At 45.7% G+C, this 13,832-nt stretch overlaps 1 long non-coding RNA gene across 2 annotated transcripts; it reads left to right on the top strand.

Annotated features, from left to right (window-relative positions):
* The first annotated feature begins 2,234 nt into the window (after positions 1-2,234).
* On the top strand, positions 2,235-8,802 carry LOC138413619 (uncharacterized). 2 transcript variants are annotated; one of them, XR_011246017.1, is made up of 3 exons: positions 2,235-2,873; positions 5,856-6,060; positions 6,376-8,802. It is a non-coding gene; the product is annotated as an uncharacterized lncRNA (long non-coding RNA). The 2 variants fall into 2 exon arrangements; XR_011246016.1 differs by having other exon boundaries at positions 2,235-6,060.
* The last annotated feature ends 5,030 nt before the right edge of the window (positions 8,803-13,832 follow it).

Here is a 13,832-nt window from a genome sequence, read left to right as displayed (position 1 = left end):
GCTCGTGTGAAATTCTGTTTCGGCTTTTTCCTCTTTTTCCTGAGTTTCATCAACAAGTTGTCTGCGCATGGACCAATATATTGTGTAAACGTGTCTTGAACGCACACACACAAAGGTTACTGAAAGGCCGGAGTTTGACAATCTGAAGAGCGAGCCGTGCTAATGGCCTGCAAACTCTCAGTATGTGTGTGTGTGCCGTCACTGTATTATTGCGTGCCTGCACAACTGCTATATCAGCTGCAACAGAAAATGTGCAGCAGCTTGTTGGATCCAAACCCCCAGCAACACACACACACACACACACACCCTCCAAAGCTCCTCAAGCCCAGTTTTCCAGTAAAGAAATCAGCTTTAGCTAATGTCTTGCTGCTCAGTAAACCTGCTCTTACAGATGCATTTAAGGCCCCTGCACTCGGAGGCCAAGGAGCAGCGCTCATTAGGCCACAGATGGTCTCTGCAGTAAGCCCCCAACGTACACTCACGCGATAAGCTCACAACTAATCTTGATGACATTGTCCTCTGTCTGATAAATAACTTATTGGTTTAAGAAACTTAAAAAGATTTCAGTTCCGTGTTCCAGGAAGCGTTTTAGCGAAGATTTCAAACCGGTAACTTTTAAGTGTACTTGATTGGATGGGGTTGATTTTACATTTGGATGTTAGCATTACTTGATGTATATTTTATCTTATTATTGAACATGTTTTACACTCTGTAGACACGTCCGTGGTTCTGAAGTACCTGCCCTCTGTGCTGATTTCAGTCGTCACTTCAGACAGACATTGTGATAACTGCTGCAGAAAATACAGCAGCTCTATCCTTTGGTCACGCGCTGCCTGCTGATCATTAATTGCAATCTGCAGTGTTGCAAGTGAACATCTGCTTGTAGACAACTGCTCTCTCTCTGTGCGCGAGGAGGCCGTGCAAGGTTTGCTGTGAATGTAGGTCATTAATTTGTTTCTGTCCTTTGTTTACTTAAGGAAGGGGGACAAAGGGGCAGCTGCAGAACCATTTGGCTGTGCCCAAGGCGGGCCAGCTCAACATGTTGGGAGGCTGAGACCAGCTTGGGCTCCTGTCTGGGGCCCGGGCCCCTGCACTCCGTCGCTTCGCGTGAGGGAGCGGCCTCTGCCAAGCTGCCAGCGAGGGCTCTCGTACTGGGCGGGGGGGGGGGATAAAGAGAAGTGTCTCGTGGACTTGAGGCGTCCTGATGTTTGACTGTTGCGCTTTATTTTCAGAACCGACCCCCGGCTCGTCTCTGTGAACTGACATCTGCAGGTTTGGCTGAGGAAGCAGTTCCTCTGTAACTTTGGTGCAACTTCCAAAATCAGCTCGAGACAGATGTTTCCATTGACAACCTGAGAATAAAAGACATGTTCAGTTTGTTTGTGCATGCCTGTTTCCAATAATTCAGTTTCCTCTTCATACAAATGCAGTTGGTGAAAATTTACTGTAAGAACAAGGCTTCATCACAGAGACCTCAACAAACAGGATTCCAGCTTTTAGCCTTGACATGACAACGCTTTCATTCAAGGCTTAAAACTCAGTACTGAGAGGAGAGAAACCTCCTGGATCCTTTTCATGTCTGAGACTTGTTGATTCTCTGCGAAAAAGGAAACACTCCCAGGCCAGGTCTCGCCATGGAAGAACTGACGGAGAGGGAAAGAGGAGAGCAGGGACAAACGTGTGTGTGTGTGTGTGTGTGTGTGCGCGCAAGTGATCGAGGATTGTCTGCATATTTAAAAGAGCCCCTTTGTCAGGCACTCAGCACAGCAGGACAGAAGGCAAGCAACAAGCGGCCCGCCTGCGAGCAGACAATACAGTGGCACTACACTGGCTGGGGAGGGAGGGAGGTGGAAGAGGGAGGCAAAAGGGGGGAGGGGGATATTTTTTTTTTGGGAACATCGGGAGGCACAGTGTCCCAGCTCGCCGTCCATCCATCCAGCCACTGCACCCTCCTCCTCCCCCCTCCCTGAAAACAAAAGGCGACACAACTCGAACTTGAGTGTCTGTGTGTCTCTGTGTGAGGGGGTGGGGGGGGATACTACTTACCCATAACCCCCTCTGCAACCCCCCCTCCCCCCACACCTCTTTACACATGTTATATGTACATCTACATATGTCTACATGTGCAAGGAAAACTTTACATAAGTCATTCTGTGGTCGCACAAGGAGAACACAGGTTTATATAACCTGTGATCTAGCATGAGCGTGCACACACACACACACACACACACACACACACACACACACACAAAGGCCTCCAGCTGGTCTGTCTTTAGGGGCTGGGCTACGCAGGGATTAAACAGTACTTGTTCTTTGTGTGATTCTTGTATGGAAGGAGAGCAGCCTCGAACTCCTGGGATAAGTGAGGGAAAAATAGAGAAAGAGAAAAAGAGGAAGGGTAAAAAGAGATGTTGGGAAAAAAGCAAATCCTCCAATCAGAAAGGTTCATTTGAAGGGGAGCTAAATTAATTGGCTCTAAGGTTAAAACAAAAAAGACAAAACTTCCTCTGCCATCCTCTCCCAGCTGTGTGTGTGTGTGTGTGTGTGTGTGTGTGTGTGTGTGTGTGTGTGTGTGTGTGTGTGTGTGTGTGTGTGTGCCAGATAAGGGGCATTACCAGGGCGTGTTCGGGGTGTTGATGGAAGCTGCTGGCACCGAGACACATGTGCACGACTCAGCACTTTATCATCGCCATAGTGACCTGATAGGGTCACGCAGGGAGGGGTCTACTGGTGTCAGTCACTCAACCCACTGGACTGCTGCTGCTGCTGCTGCTGCTGCTGTGTAGATGTTAAAGGCGTTACTGTGTGTGTGTGCATGTTTGTGTATGTCAGTGCTGGACATCTGCTGCACCTGCCTGCTGAGATGTAGACAAGTATGTGTACCACACACACACACACACACACACACAGGAAACCACAGAAACACATGTACACACACGACAAGCAAGCAGCCAGCTGTGATGATGTGGAAGAGTGAAGTTCATTCTCGCTGTCACGTCGTTCCTCCTGTGATGAAAGCGAGACACACACACACACACACACACACACACAATAGAACACACTGTTTTGTGTAGTAGCTCATATCCCTGTTGCTGTATCGTATTGTTGCGAGTGTAACGAATCACAAAATTCTCACAATCATTTGATGTGTCACTGTGGAGCCAAACCAGCAAACACATGCAGCAGTGTGTCTTCACCTCCAGGTGTCTGTTTATAATAACGTTTAACTTGACGGAAGTTAAAGGTATAAAACTTTGGAAAGAATCATTATTTTTTTTCCAGTTTTCTGAGCAGGATGTAACTTTACGCTTCAAAAACAATGAGATGTGGAAACAAAAACATCTCGTTTAAATTGTGTTAAAAGCTTCGATAGGACGGCTGATGAATACGTTGATTTGATTCAGTCCTACATATAATTACATGTGTGTCCGAATAGAACAATGAAAGCATGTTCAAAAAAAAAATCAATGTCAAACAAAAACATGGATCAAATTGTAAATAGCATAAAACCCAAACAAGGCGTCAGAGCCTGACATTAAAACATGAAGAATGAAGTGAGAACTGGGACTGAGGGATATTATTAATAAAAACATGCAGCGTTGTCGGAATTTGGTAGATTGTGTTCTGGTGAAATATAAAAATGATATGAAGAAGTATGTGTGAGCAGATAGACTTTAAACTTTAAAAATGAATTTACAAAACTGAACTGATGTGTCAGTCAGTAGAGCCCTCACCTCCGCCAAGGCCCAGCAGTCCCCTTAAATTCAGTCAGGCCTTACAGCCAACAAAACAATGTGGATGGTGAAACCATAATGTGCATGGTGGAAGAATGATAGGTTGCTTTTTTTCAAGATCCATGAATTATTCCCCGGGAAATCAGTGATAATATAATGAATAATACATCCTGGATCTGCCCCCTTTTTCAAGATTTATGCCCTTTTTGAATATTCCCTGTATAGTTGGATTATTCTCGGCTCATGTCCCTTCCTTCCACCAACTTTCATGAAAATATTTTGAGGCATAAAACATTATTAAACTCCAATAGATAGACTGACGGCAGTAAATGACACACACTGGAACTTATATACTGACAAAGTCAAACCATGACACAACAGAATAACATGAATGAACACTTGACAATCAGAATCATTTATTTATTAAAATAACCACACAACCAAGTCCAGCGTCACCAAGAGGGAAACAGATATCGACTTAAAGAGAAACAAAAGTGTTTTCTCTATCCATGAGAATTACCCCTGTAAAAAAAAAAAAAAAGGGAATAAAAATAAATAAATAAAAACAGTCCAGCCTGATGAGATCCTGTATCCTTCTGCATCTCAACAGTATCTAGACTCTCGAACTCCAGGTCGTGCTGGTGACACTGATCTCAAAGATGATTTCATTTCTGGGACGACTTTGGGAATTTCTGAAGTGAAATCCTGAATCTGTCTCAGAATCGTCTCAGTGAGAAAGTTGATTGCAAGAGCCGAAAATAAATTTATGCAAACAATATGTCAGAACATTTCCACTGCGCTATTTATTTGACAATTTATCATGTGGTCGACGTTTTCTTGACACAAGGGGAGACATCGAAGTGCTTCCTGACAGCAGAGACTGTGCATGAGGGGAGTTAACTGGCGCACATGCATGTGAGCGTGCAGTCATTGTGTGTGTGTGTGTTTGTGTGTGTGTGTGCAGTCATTGTGTGTGTGTGTGTGTGTGTGTGTGTGTGTGTGTGTGTGTGTGTGTTCTCTCACCCTGTGATGCCAACCTCTCCGCTCCCTCCCAGCTCTGGCCAGGCACAACCCATCTGTCACATTCCTCCTTCCATCCATTCTTCCATCCCTCCCCCCAATCCGCCGCACTCTGTCCATCCCTCCCTCTGCGTACCCATGCTTCTTTTCCATCCCTCCATCCATCTCTCTCTCTCTCTCTCTCTCTCTCTGCCTCCGTCATGTCCGACCAGCCTCTCCCTCGCTCCTTCCTGAAGAGGCCTCGTCTCCATCGCTGTCCTCGTCTTCATCTCCATCTCTTTCATCTTTTAAGAAGTTCCATGTCACTGTTCGCTCTCCTTCCTTTCACCTTTTTCCTTCCATCTCTCTCTCTGTCGTCTGTCGGCTCTCGTGTTCCTCCAGATGACCAGGCTTACATTGATGAAAATGAAAACATCTGGCCGCTCCAGCTTGTGTAATAATACTAACAGTCATCATCAAAAGATAACACAACAAAGCCCCGGAGCTATCTTCCATCGTGGCCCCAGCTATGCTTGAGGCCAACTTGGGGCCCCGTAGGCCCATGTAGAGCCCTGAGGGCCAGTGTTACTGCTCCATGCTGAACCAAACTGAACCAATCTGGACCAGAGAGACAGGGGTCCTGCCCAGGGAACTGGCACTGTCTCTGTATATGTATGTGTGAGTGGTGTAGCATCAGGGGTGTAGCCCGGGGAGTACTGGCATGGCTGTGCATTGGATTATTGAAGGCAGCTTGGGACCATCTGTATGGTAGGGAAGAAGTAGAGAAGGAGGAGAGGAGAGGAGAGGAGGAGAGGAGAGGCCAAACGAGCGAGGGAGTCTTCAGAAACACGCTCCACTTTCTTTTTATGTCATCTTTCTTTTTGCATCTCTGTTCGGTGCAAGCGAATCAAACAGAGCTAAATGATCTGCTTTAGTCCCGTCTCCATGAATAAAACGACAAAGTGTAACATGGAATATTAAAACAAGGAACATAAAACATGTGTCCACCATTCTGGTCCAGAATGAAATGCCTCCGCAGGATTCAGGTGCAGGGCGGAGCAGCAGGCGTAGGCAGGAAGTAACATATTATTTCTGCTCAGGAGATCACATGTTTGTTTACAGCACCGACACCAGCAGGGGCCCTTATCACCAGACACTCTCCTGACTTCTGTGTCTGCTACGTGTGTGTGTGGTTTTTCTCTGCGGCAAGTTAGAAGCGTCATCGACACCCCCACCTGCTCCTGGTGAATCCTGCGGAGGATCTCCTGCTGTGTTCTCACACCAGCTCCTCTGGAGTTTCTGCAGATGTGTCTGACAGCAGCTACAGGTAATCTGCTGAAGTTGCCTGCAGCGCCACCATTAGGTGAAGATATTTACTTATCCAGTGAAATATTGAAATAATGTGTTTACTGACGGAGGTTACGTTTCACTGAAAATGTTAAACTCTCCATCAATTGATAAAGTTTTTGACGTTTGATCTCTAGTGTACAGGAATCAGTTTGGATGAATGATGAAACAAATGTGCAGATCCACGGAACAACAACTGTTCATGTATGTGTCGTGTGTATGTGTGTGTGTGTGTGTGTGTGTGTGTGTGTGTGTGTTTCTCTGTGTGTGTGTGTGTGTGTGTGTGTGTGTGCAGTAGGTCTTCCAGAAGGTCTTCTCAAGAAGGGAAACAGGCTGGCAAGCAGCTGTGGTTGTAACTCACACATACACACACACACTCACACAGGCACACACATACACATGCACACACACACACACACACATATTCTCTCTCGATCTCACGCACACAAACCAAGGAACCCACCCATGCACATGCATTCTCTCTGTCTCTCTCTCTCTCTTTCTCTCACACACACACACACACACACAAAACACAAGCTGTTGCTGCTTAACGACTGGGCTGCTCCAGAGCACATCTGCACTCTGCATTATCATTAGTTCTCTCCCGCATCCCCAGGATCGCTGACAAAGTGAACAATACCGACAATCACCCCCATCAGCTGCGGCCATATGGGCCCCATCCATAGCTGTGCCCCCCCCCCTTGGCTGGCTGGCTGGCTGGGGGGTGGTGGTGGTGGTGGTGGTGGTGAGGGGTATAGAGCGTGGTGGTGGTGTTTATTGGGGGGGGGGGGGGCAGCAATTGCACCAGCATCTGTTTGGCACTCACTGGCTCATGCTGCCATTTTTTGAAGACGAGTCGGCCGCGCTGCCGGTGAGGAAACTTTCTTTTTGCTGTTGTCACAACAATCCTGGTGTGTGTGTGTATTTTTGCGTAATGATCTCACCGTCCCATCTATCTCATTTATTACCTCTCCTTTGCTTTCCTCCCTTGTGATCTGCCTCCCTCCCTCACCCTCCTGCTTCCCTCCCCTGGACAGTTTAAATGTATTGCCAGGTACGCTCCTGTCATTGCCACCACCTTAATCCTCCGTCCTAATGGGCTGGGAGGAGGAGGAGGAGGAGGAGGAGGAGGAGGAGGAGGAAGACGATGGAGAAATGTGTGTGTTTGTGGTGGGGGAGTTGGCCCAGATGGCACAACAAGGTGTGCTCCACCACTCTTCCGCTATAGATCCCCCAAATCTTCCCCTTCCTGTGGCCCTCTCTCTCTCTCTTCCTCTTCCTCTCCGTCTTCATGTCCCTCCTCCCTCCTGGACTTTGAACCCAGCTGGCGGAGGTGTTTTTTCTGGGATCAGCAGCAGAATCCTTCACTGCTGTTCTAATTATCTTTCAACTCCAAACCCCCCAACTGTATATCGTTCTTCCATATCCACCTTCCTCTCTATCTTCCTTCTCTCTCCCCTTCTGATGGATCATAAGCAGAAGCTTCAGTCGCTCTTTGGGGACTTTTGGAGAAGCACGACACTTCACAGCATGTGTCACCTTGAGATTAGCGTTTGTTGATGCTCAGTGTTTAGCCTGTTGGTGTCTCCACTGTTGTTTCTGTATAAAGTAAGAAAACGAGGAGTACAGGTGTAGCTATTAATTGAATCCTTTCTTCTGAAGCCATGTTCCTCACCTCTGCTGTGCAGTTGCCTCAAACCTACGAGGAGGAAAATGTGACACAAAGTGGTGTGTAGAATCAAAACCATGCATTCACTCTGACTGTTTGCAGAGAGGATTGAAATGTACGTATAAATTCATATATTACTGCACAGTACAGGACGGACACTTCCCTGGATCAGTTAACTCCATTCACAGATGAAGGCCGTCAGGTGCTGTTGAAAGACTCAGTGAAGGACTCTATTGTCAGTTATATTCACGCTGTTGCCGTGATAGACAACATCACTTACGTTGATGAGTCCCAGTCGCTTCTGCTACAAAGTGATGGTCGTCAAATTTTAAGTTTATTAATATCGCGTGTCCAAATTCGACACTGCTCTTCCTCGGGCCCTGAATAATTCACATGGCGAGTGTGAAGCCGATATGATTTTGGAGATTTCTAAGCCATATAGAGACAGACAGATATTTCTGGAGTAGATAGATAGAAATCATTTTTGTCATTGATTCCCATATAATTTCATGTCTGTTTCATGTTCCTGCTTGTTTCTGTAAATGAAACTTATTTGATTTGATTCTCAGCCCATCTTGACCAGGACTCCCTGGAAGAGGAGATGCTGTGTGAGACCTTCCTGCTTAAATAAAGGATAAATGAGATCAACATTGAATTGGCTAAACTTTTTAAAATGCACAGTCAGGAGATAATATTCTCTGGGATTGTTACGATTAGATTTTTACCTTCCATTTATCCACTCGATAATTTGTCTATATACAAAATTTGATAAGCACAGCGTTAATAATCTTAAATATTTTCATTCACCACATTAAAAGTATTCTTGCTGTTCATATTACATCATTGAAACAGAAGAACGATTAATAAAACATTGTTTAAAGCGTTTCTCTGCTTCTTTGCTGATATTTCTGTTTCACTACACTTTTGCCTTTTCTTTATATTTGTGTATTTCCTCTGTAAATCTTATAACAGGCACACTTTGATTCGACCAGGACTTTTTCGTAATTTCCATTGTCCTCGCACAATGACAATAAAGTTCTTGAATCTCGACTCTGAATGTGAACAAACTGAAACTAACTGACTTCACATCAGATATTTGTGGTTTTTACAGGGGAGGTTGCTGTGAGGTGCAATAAAAATCCTCAATTCTCTAAACATCCATTTGCTCTCAGCTGTCAGCTCCTGCAGTGTTTTCTTTCTTCCAGTTGTCTGCAGGTTTTCACCATCGGGGGCCACAGATCAGTTGGGTGAACTGTTTTCTTTCTCTGTGTCGGCTGTTTGACTGCTGACAGGCTTTTATTCTGGCGAGACAAAAACAAGACAAACCACCTTTCCAATGCTGCCCAGGTGTGTGTAAACACAGAGAAGCGGGGGAGGGTGCACACATAGGTGTACATATTCATACACAGAGAAAATGTTTACGTGTGTGTGTGTGTGTCTCTTCAAACCCCTCCTTACCCAAACAGAACGAGCGCCTCCTGGGCAAATATTTAAAGTCAAAACAGGCCGGGCCCATAAAAAGCTGAGAGGTGGAGGTGGTGTGGCTACATCTGTCGGTGGGGAGGGAGGGAGACTTGTGAGGAGAGGACTTGGGGGTGGGGGGGGAGGCAGCAGCTGCTGAAATGAGTCTGGACACTGCTGACACCAACACCTGTCCATACTGGAGACACGGGGCCAGCAAATGTCCAGCCACAGCCCTGCAAACACACACACACACACACACACACACACACACACGCACACACACACACACACACACACAGGATCACGTCACATACATAAAAACATGCATGATATTATCTAACTGTGGAAGAAGCCATTGGATAAACTCACTCACATGAAGTCTCTCGAATACAGACTGAGACACACACACCTAACCCAGCCCTTTGTCGCGCACCACACCCCTCTCCTCTGGCTGACCCCCATCTGTTGCCTCCCTGGGGAGTGTGTGCGTGCATCTGTGTGTGTGTGTGTGTCTGTGTGTGTAAGAGTAGGAGGTCAGGGGAGGGGACAGGCAGGCGTTGGCCCCGGCTGCCCATTGATCAACAGCTGCTAGGCTTCTCATGCCGTGCTGGACGGCTGGGGAAGGTGACAGCAGCTGGGTCGGGGAGAAGGTAAAAAGCTCAAGGCCAGAGGCTGGGACCTGGGGCTGGAGTTGACGCCGGGGGCCGGGGGTTGAAGTTTACAGGCTTGGGCCTGGAGTAGCTGGGGTTCAGGAGAGCCAGACACAAGTGAGTTTTCATCAGAGGGCAGAGAGGCGATGGGGGGAAACAGACGAGGAATGGAAGTGCCAGAGATGGACAGCGAGGCCTTGGACAGCAGCCAGATGCTGTGCAGTGTGCGGATGCCAGACAGAGACAATGAGGTTAGATAGAGCAGAGCAGGAGTGTGTCTGAAACACACTAAAACATATTAGGTTTCATGTGAACATGTGTAAAGAGAGAAGTGTTGTTGCTGATTACAGTGGCCACACAAAGAAGGAGGAGACGTTCAGCAGGATTCATGATATTACTTCATGTTGCTCCCACGAAAAGCTCTTATCACACTGTGAAGTTGACATGAATGTTGAAAAAAACTATGTTGAAAGAATTTAAATCCAAGATTTGGGGACAAGGTGCATTTAATTTGAAGCTTTCCACAAGATGATTGTTGCTTTAAAGAATACTATAAATACCAAGGTGTAACACACTGTATTATAATAATGTAGTGAAGTAGAAAGTTCAGATAAATACATCTAGTACAGTAATCAAGTAAATGTACTTGATCTACTGAAATCCCCTCTGTGGTAGTTCCTGCCACATCTCAACCATGATGACACACACAAGGTGAAAAAACAAAAACCATCTTCGCTGTCACTCAAGTTATTTTCAGTAAAGATGGAATAATACAGTAAACTGCAGACAGATGGATATTCCTCTTTATTCACTGTTCCTCTTCTCTCTGGGGATTCTCTCTGAACAACAGTCGCCTACAGAGCAGAACTAAAATGGCTGGAAAGGTATAGTCACAATATGGTCAAGCTGAAGCTTCTGCCTTTGTCGATGCTCACAGGAAGCTCTTGAAAATGATGCCTCTGGGTAATTTTCTAAAAAACAAAGTCTGGAAAACATCAAAGTCAGTTTATTCAGCTGCAATTAATTCTTCTGCCTTATTTTAATAAACTACATACTCGATGAATGTTGAGCTTAACTGAAGCAGAAATGTACTAAAAAGTTTTCTCGTGGAGAAAGTCGGATCTGACTGCTGACGTTTCTGCTGCGACTGTTGTTCGCAGGACATGTTGGCGTGTGGGGCTCGGCCTTTAACAGGAGCTGATATAGGAGCCGACAGCTGTTAACAGTGTCGACCGTCACACATCTGCTGCCGCGGCCTCTTTTTACAGAGCGGCCACAGTTCAGGGGTTGGGGGGGGGGGGGGCTGGAAAGGGGGAGAGACAGAGAGAAGAGGTGCAGCAGGTGAACGAGGGCCCGAGAGAGACAGTGGGTAAAAACAACTTTGTGTAGCTTTTTACGGCCGTGCATTCCACAGGGAGGTCACAGTCACAGGTCGGATCAGGTGGCGGTTTGCTGGCTTGCTCGAGAGCACTGCGGAAGAGACACCCTGAAATCACTTTTAAGAAGAAAAGTGTTGGGACCACCCGCTTTAACAGAACTGGTTGAAGGATAGAGGCTTCACAGAAGGAGCAAAAATGTTGTGGAATGTTCCTGTCAAATGTGAGAATGTAGAAAAATGTGCCCGAAGAAAAATCCAAACGCTCCTCAATGTTGACCTTTGCTCACAAGTCAGACCACCTTAAGAGAGAGCCGGTAACATGAGCTGAGGAGGGTGTTAACTCACATTTCCACCTTAAACCAAGTCACCTCTGTCATGTCAAGGAATAGTCAGATATTTTAGGAAATGTTTTTGGTTTTAAGGAGATTGATTGGAGCTTGAGTCCGAGAGCCTCGCTTAGCATAGAGGCTCGAAAACAAAAATCGAATATAGCCTGGAGCTGTTAAAAACACAGACTGTGTATAAAGATGGACGACGCATCTCCACTTCCAGAATGAAGCTAAACTACCCCGGGAAACAAACCCTGACGTCTGAGGAGCCATTGATACACGCTGTGCAACAATCACAACTCAGTCTCAGCTGAGAAAAAGGAAGAACTAATAATACGACATTAAATAAACAAGATTTTACTTGAGTAAGAGTTTCCTGGAATGTGCAGGATCATTGTGAAATGTGAAAGTGAAGCATCACAAACACATTGAGCGGCTTCATTTTTTAGAGAAGAGATTGAAGGACAGCTGGATGATATGTACGTACACGGCTGTGTGTCATGTACGTCCAGGTCAAAGGTCAGCAACATGCAAAGGAAAGAAGTTCAGTTAATACAGAAGCTGAAAATGTGCATGTACGAGTGTGTTTGTGTTGACAGATGAGTGCATCAGAGCGTGTGTGTGTGTGTGTGTGTGTGTGTGTGTGTGTCCTCACACTGCAGTTGGCTGCGGGAGAAAACTCATTTGCTTGTCCATTTAATCTGCTTCCCTTTGCAGCAGCGGCCGCACAAAGAGGCCTCACTGTGGGATTCAAATGAAGGAGGGAGGACGAGGAGCAGAGAGGATGGAGGAGTTGCCGGTGGGACACTGAGGTCGGGTTCCGAGGTTAGAGGGGGATTGAACAAGTGGCACGAGAAGAGGGGGAGGAGGTGATGGATGATGAGGGGTGAAGAGGAAGGAGGGGCGTCCGGTTACAAAATTAGCACAAGCCCAACCCAAAAACCGAGGGGCAGCGGTGCCCTCTGGCCCGGCCGCTCATCAACATGGTCACACAATACTTAGGAAGGTTAGGCTTCATGCCAGATGCCAGCGTGTGTGTGTGTGTGTCAAGGTGACAGTTGATTCAACAACACAACCTCTCTGTGTACTACAGCTGTTTGAGCCTCGGGAAAGTCAGGCGAGATGTTTTCAGTCCTGATCAGAGAACCAGACGCCTCTGGCTGAATTCTGCATGTGTGGGATTTGCAGGAGGTTGTTGTTGGTGGTGCATTCAGATGTAGTCAAATGGTGGAGAGGAAGCTGGGTGACGGCAGGGAAATGAGCTGCAGGTGAGGCTGTGGTCAGAGGGTGTTGATAGTAAACACTGGCAGAGAGGAGGGAGGAGAACAGCCCCTGGTTTCAGATGCTTTGTTCTGTTTTCAGTCAACTAACCTATAAAACCTTTATTTAATCTCCCCGGTGACTTCATGATACTTCCCATAGAAGATCCCCCCCCCCCCCCCCCCCCATGTTCTCAGCTCATTAACGAGTGTGCAGCACAGTCATTTGTAGTCGCATGTCTCCCTCTAGTGCTCATTAACAACAGAGTAAATGATCTGTATTCACACACACATTCATACAAGCATCAACAAAACACAACTGTGTATATAATACTATAATATATAGAACACATGAAACATCCAACAAAATAGTTCATTATGAATATAATAAATATTAACAAGGTAATAATCGATAATACCTGATTATCCAGAGATGTTTCTATGTTTCTCTAATTAATTTGTACGTATATTTTTGGTATTTGTGGGAAAGCAATTTTTTTGTCCTTTATGCATTTTCTTTAAAGTTTTCAAGATTAAAGTCTTTTAAAGTTGTGCAGTGTTTTTGTGTCCTGCACTGTGGATGTGAGCTGGACTCATTTACTCATTAGTGTCTAATTGTGTGATATTTGTAAGCAGCAGTACCTCAAACACAGCAGTACCCTCCTTCAATACCATTGTACAGCTTGTGTTTTATCTGTCCTTAAAATGTATTAATAGGTTCCTGAGTATACGTTTATTCTCTGGGTAAATAAATACATTTCTTCTCCTGTGGCCATTAAACCTGAATTGTCTTGTGAAAAAGATCAAGTGGTCAAAACATGTTTTTTCTGCCTCTTTTGACTGAATTTTTGGTCCAGTCGTGTGTGTTTATGTGTGTGTCCTCTGTTGCTCATTTTCTGATACTGAATTTGGATTTTGTGTTTTGTTGTACGTCTTTAAAAAAACGTACCGATGTCACAAACTCAAACTTTGTTCAAACCCATAGAACTTTTTTTATTGAGAT

The sequence above is a fragment of the Paralichthys olivaceus genome, chromosome 14, assembly GCF_024713975.1.
Source record: "Paralichthys olivaceus isolate ysfri-2021 chromosome 14, ASM2471397v2, whole genome shotgun sequence".
Classification (NCBI taxonomy): Eukaryota; Metazoa; Chordata; class Actinopteri; order Pleuronectiformes; family Paralichthyidae; genus Paralichthys; species Paralichthys olivaceus.
The sequence above is the reverse complement of the archived record's forward strand: the minus strand, read 5'-3'. Positions and strand labels throughout refer to the sequence as shown.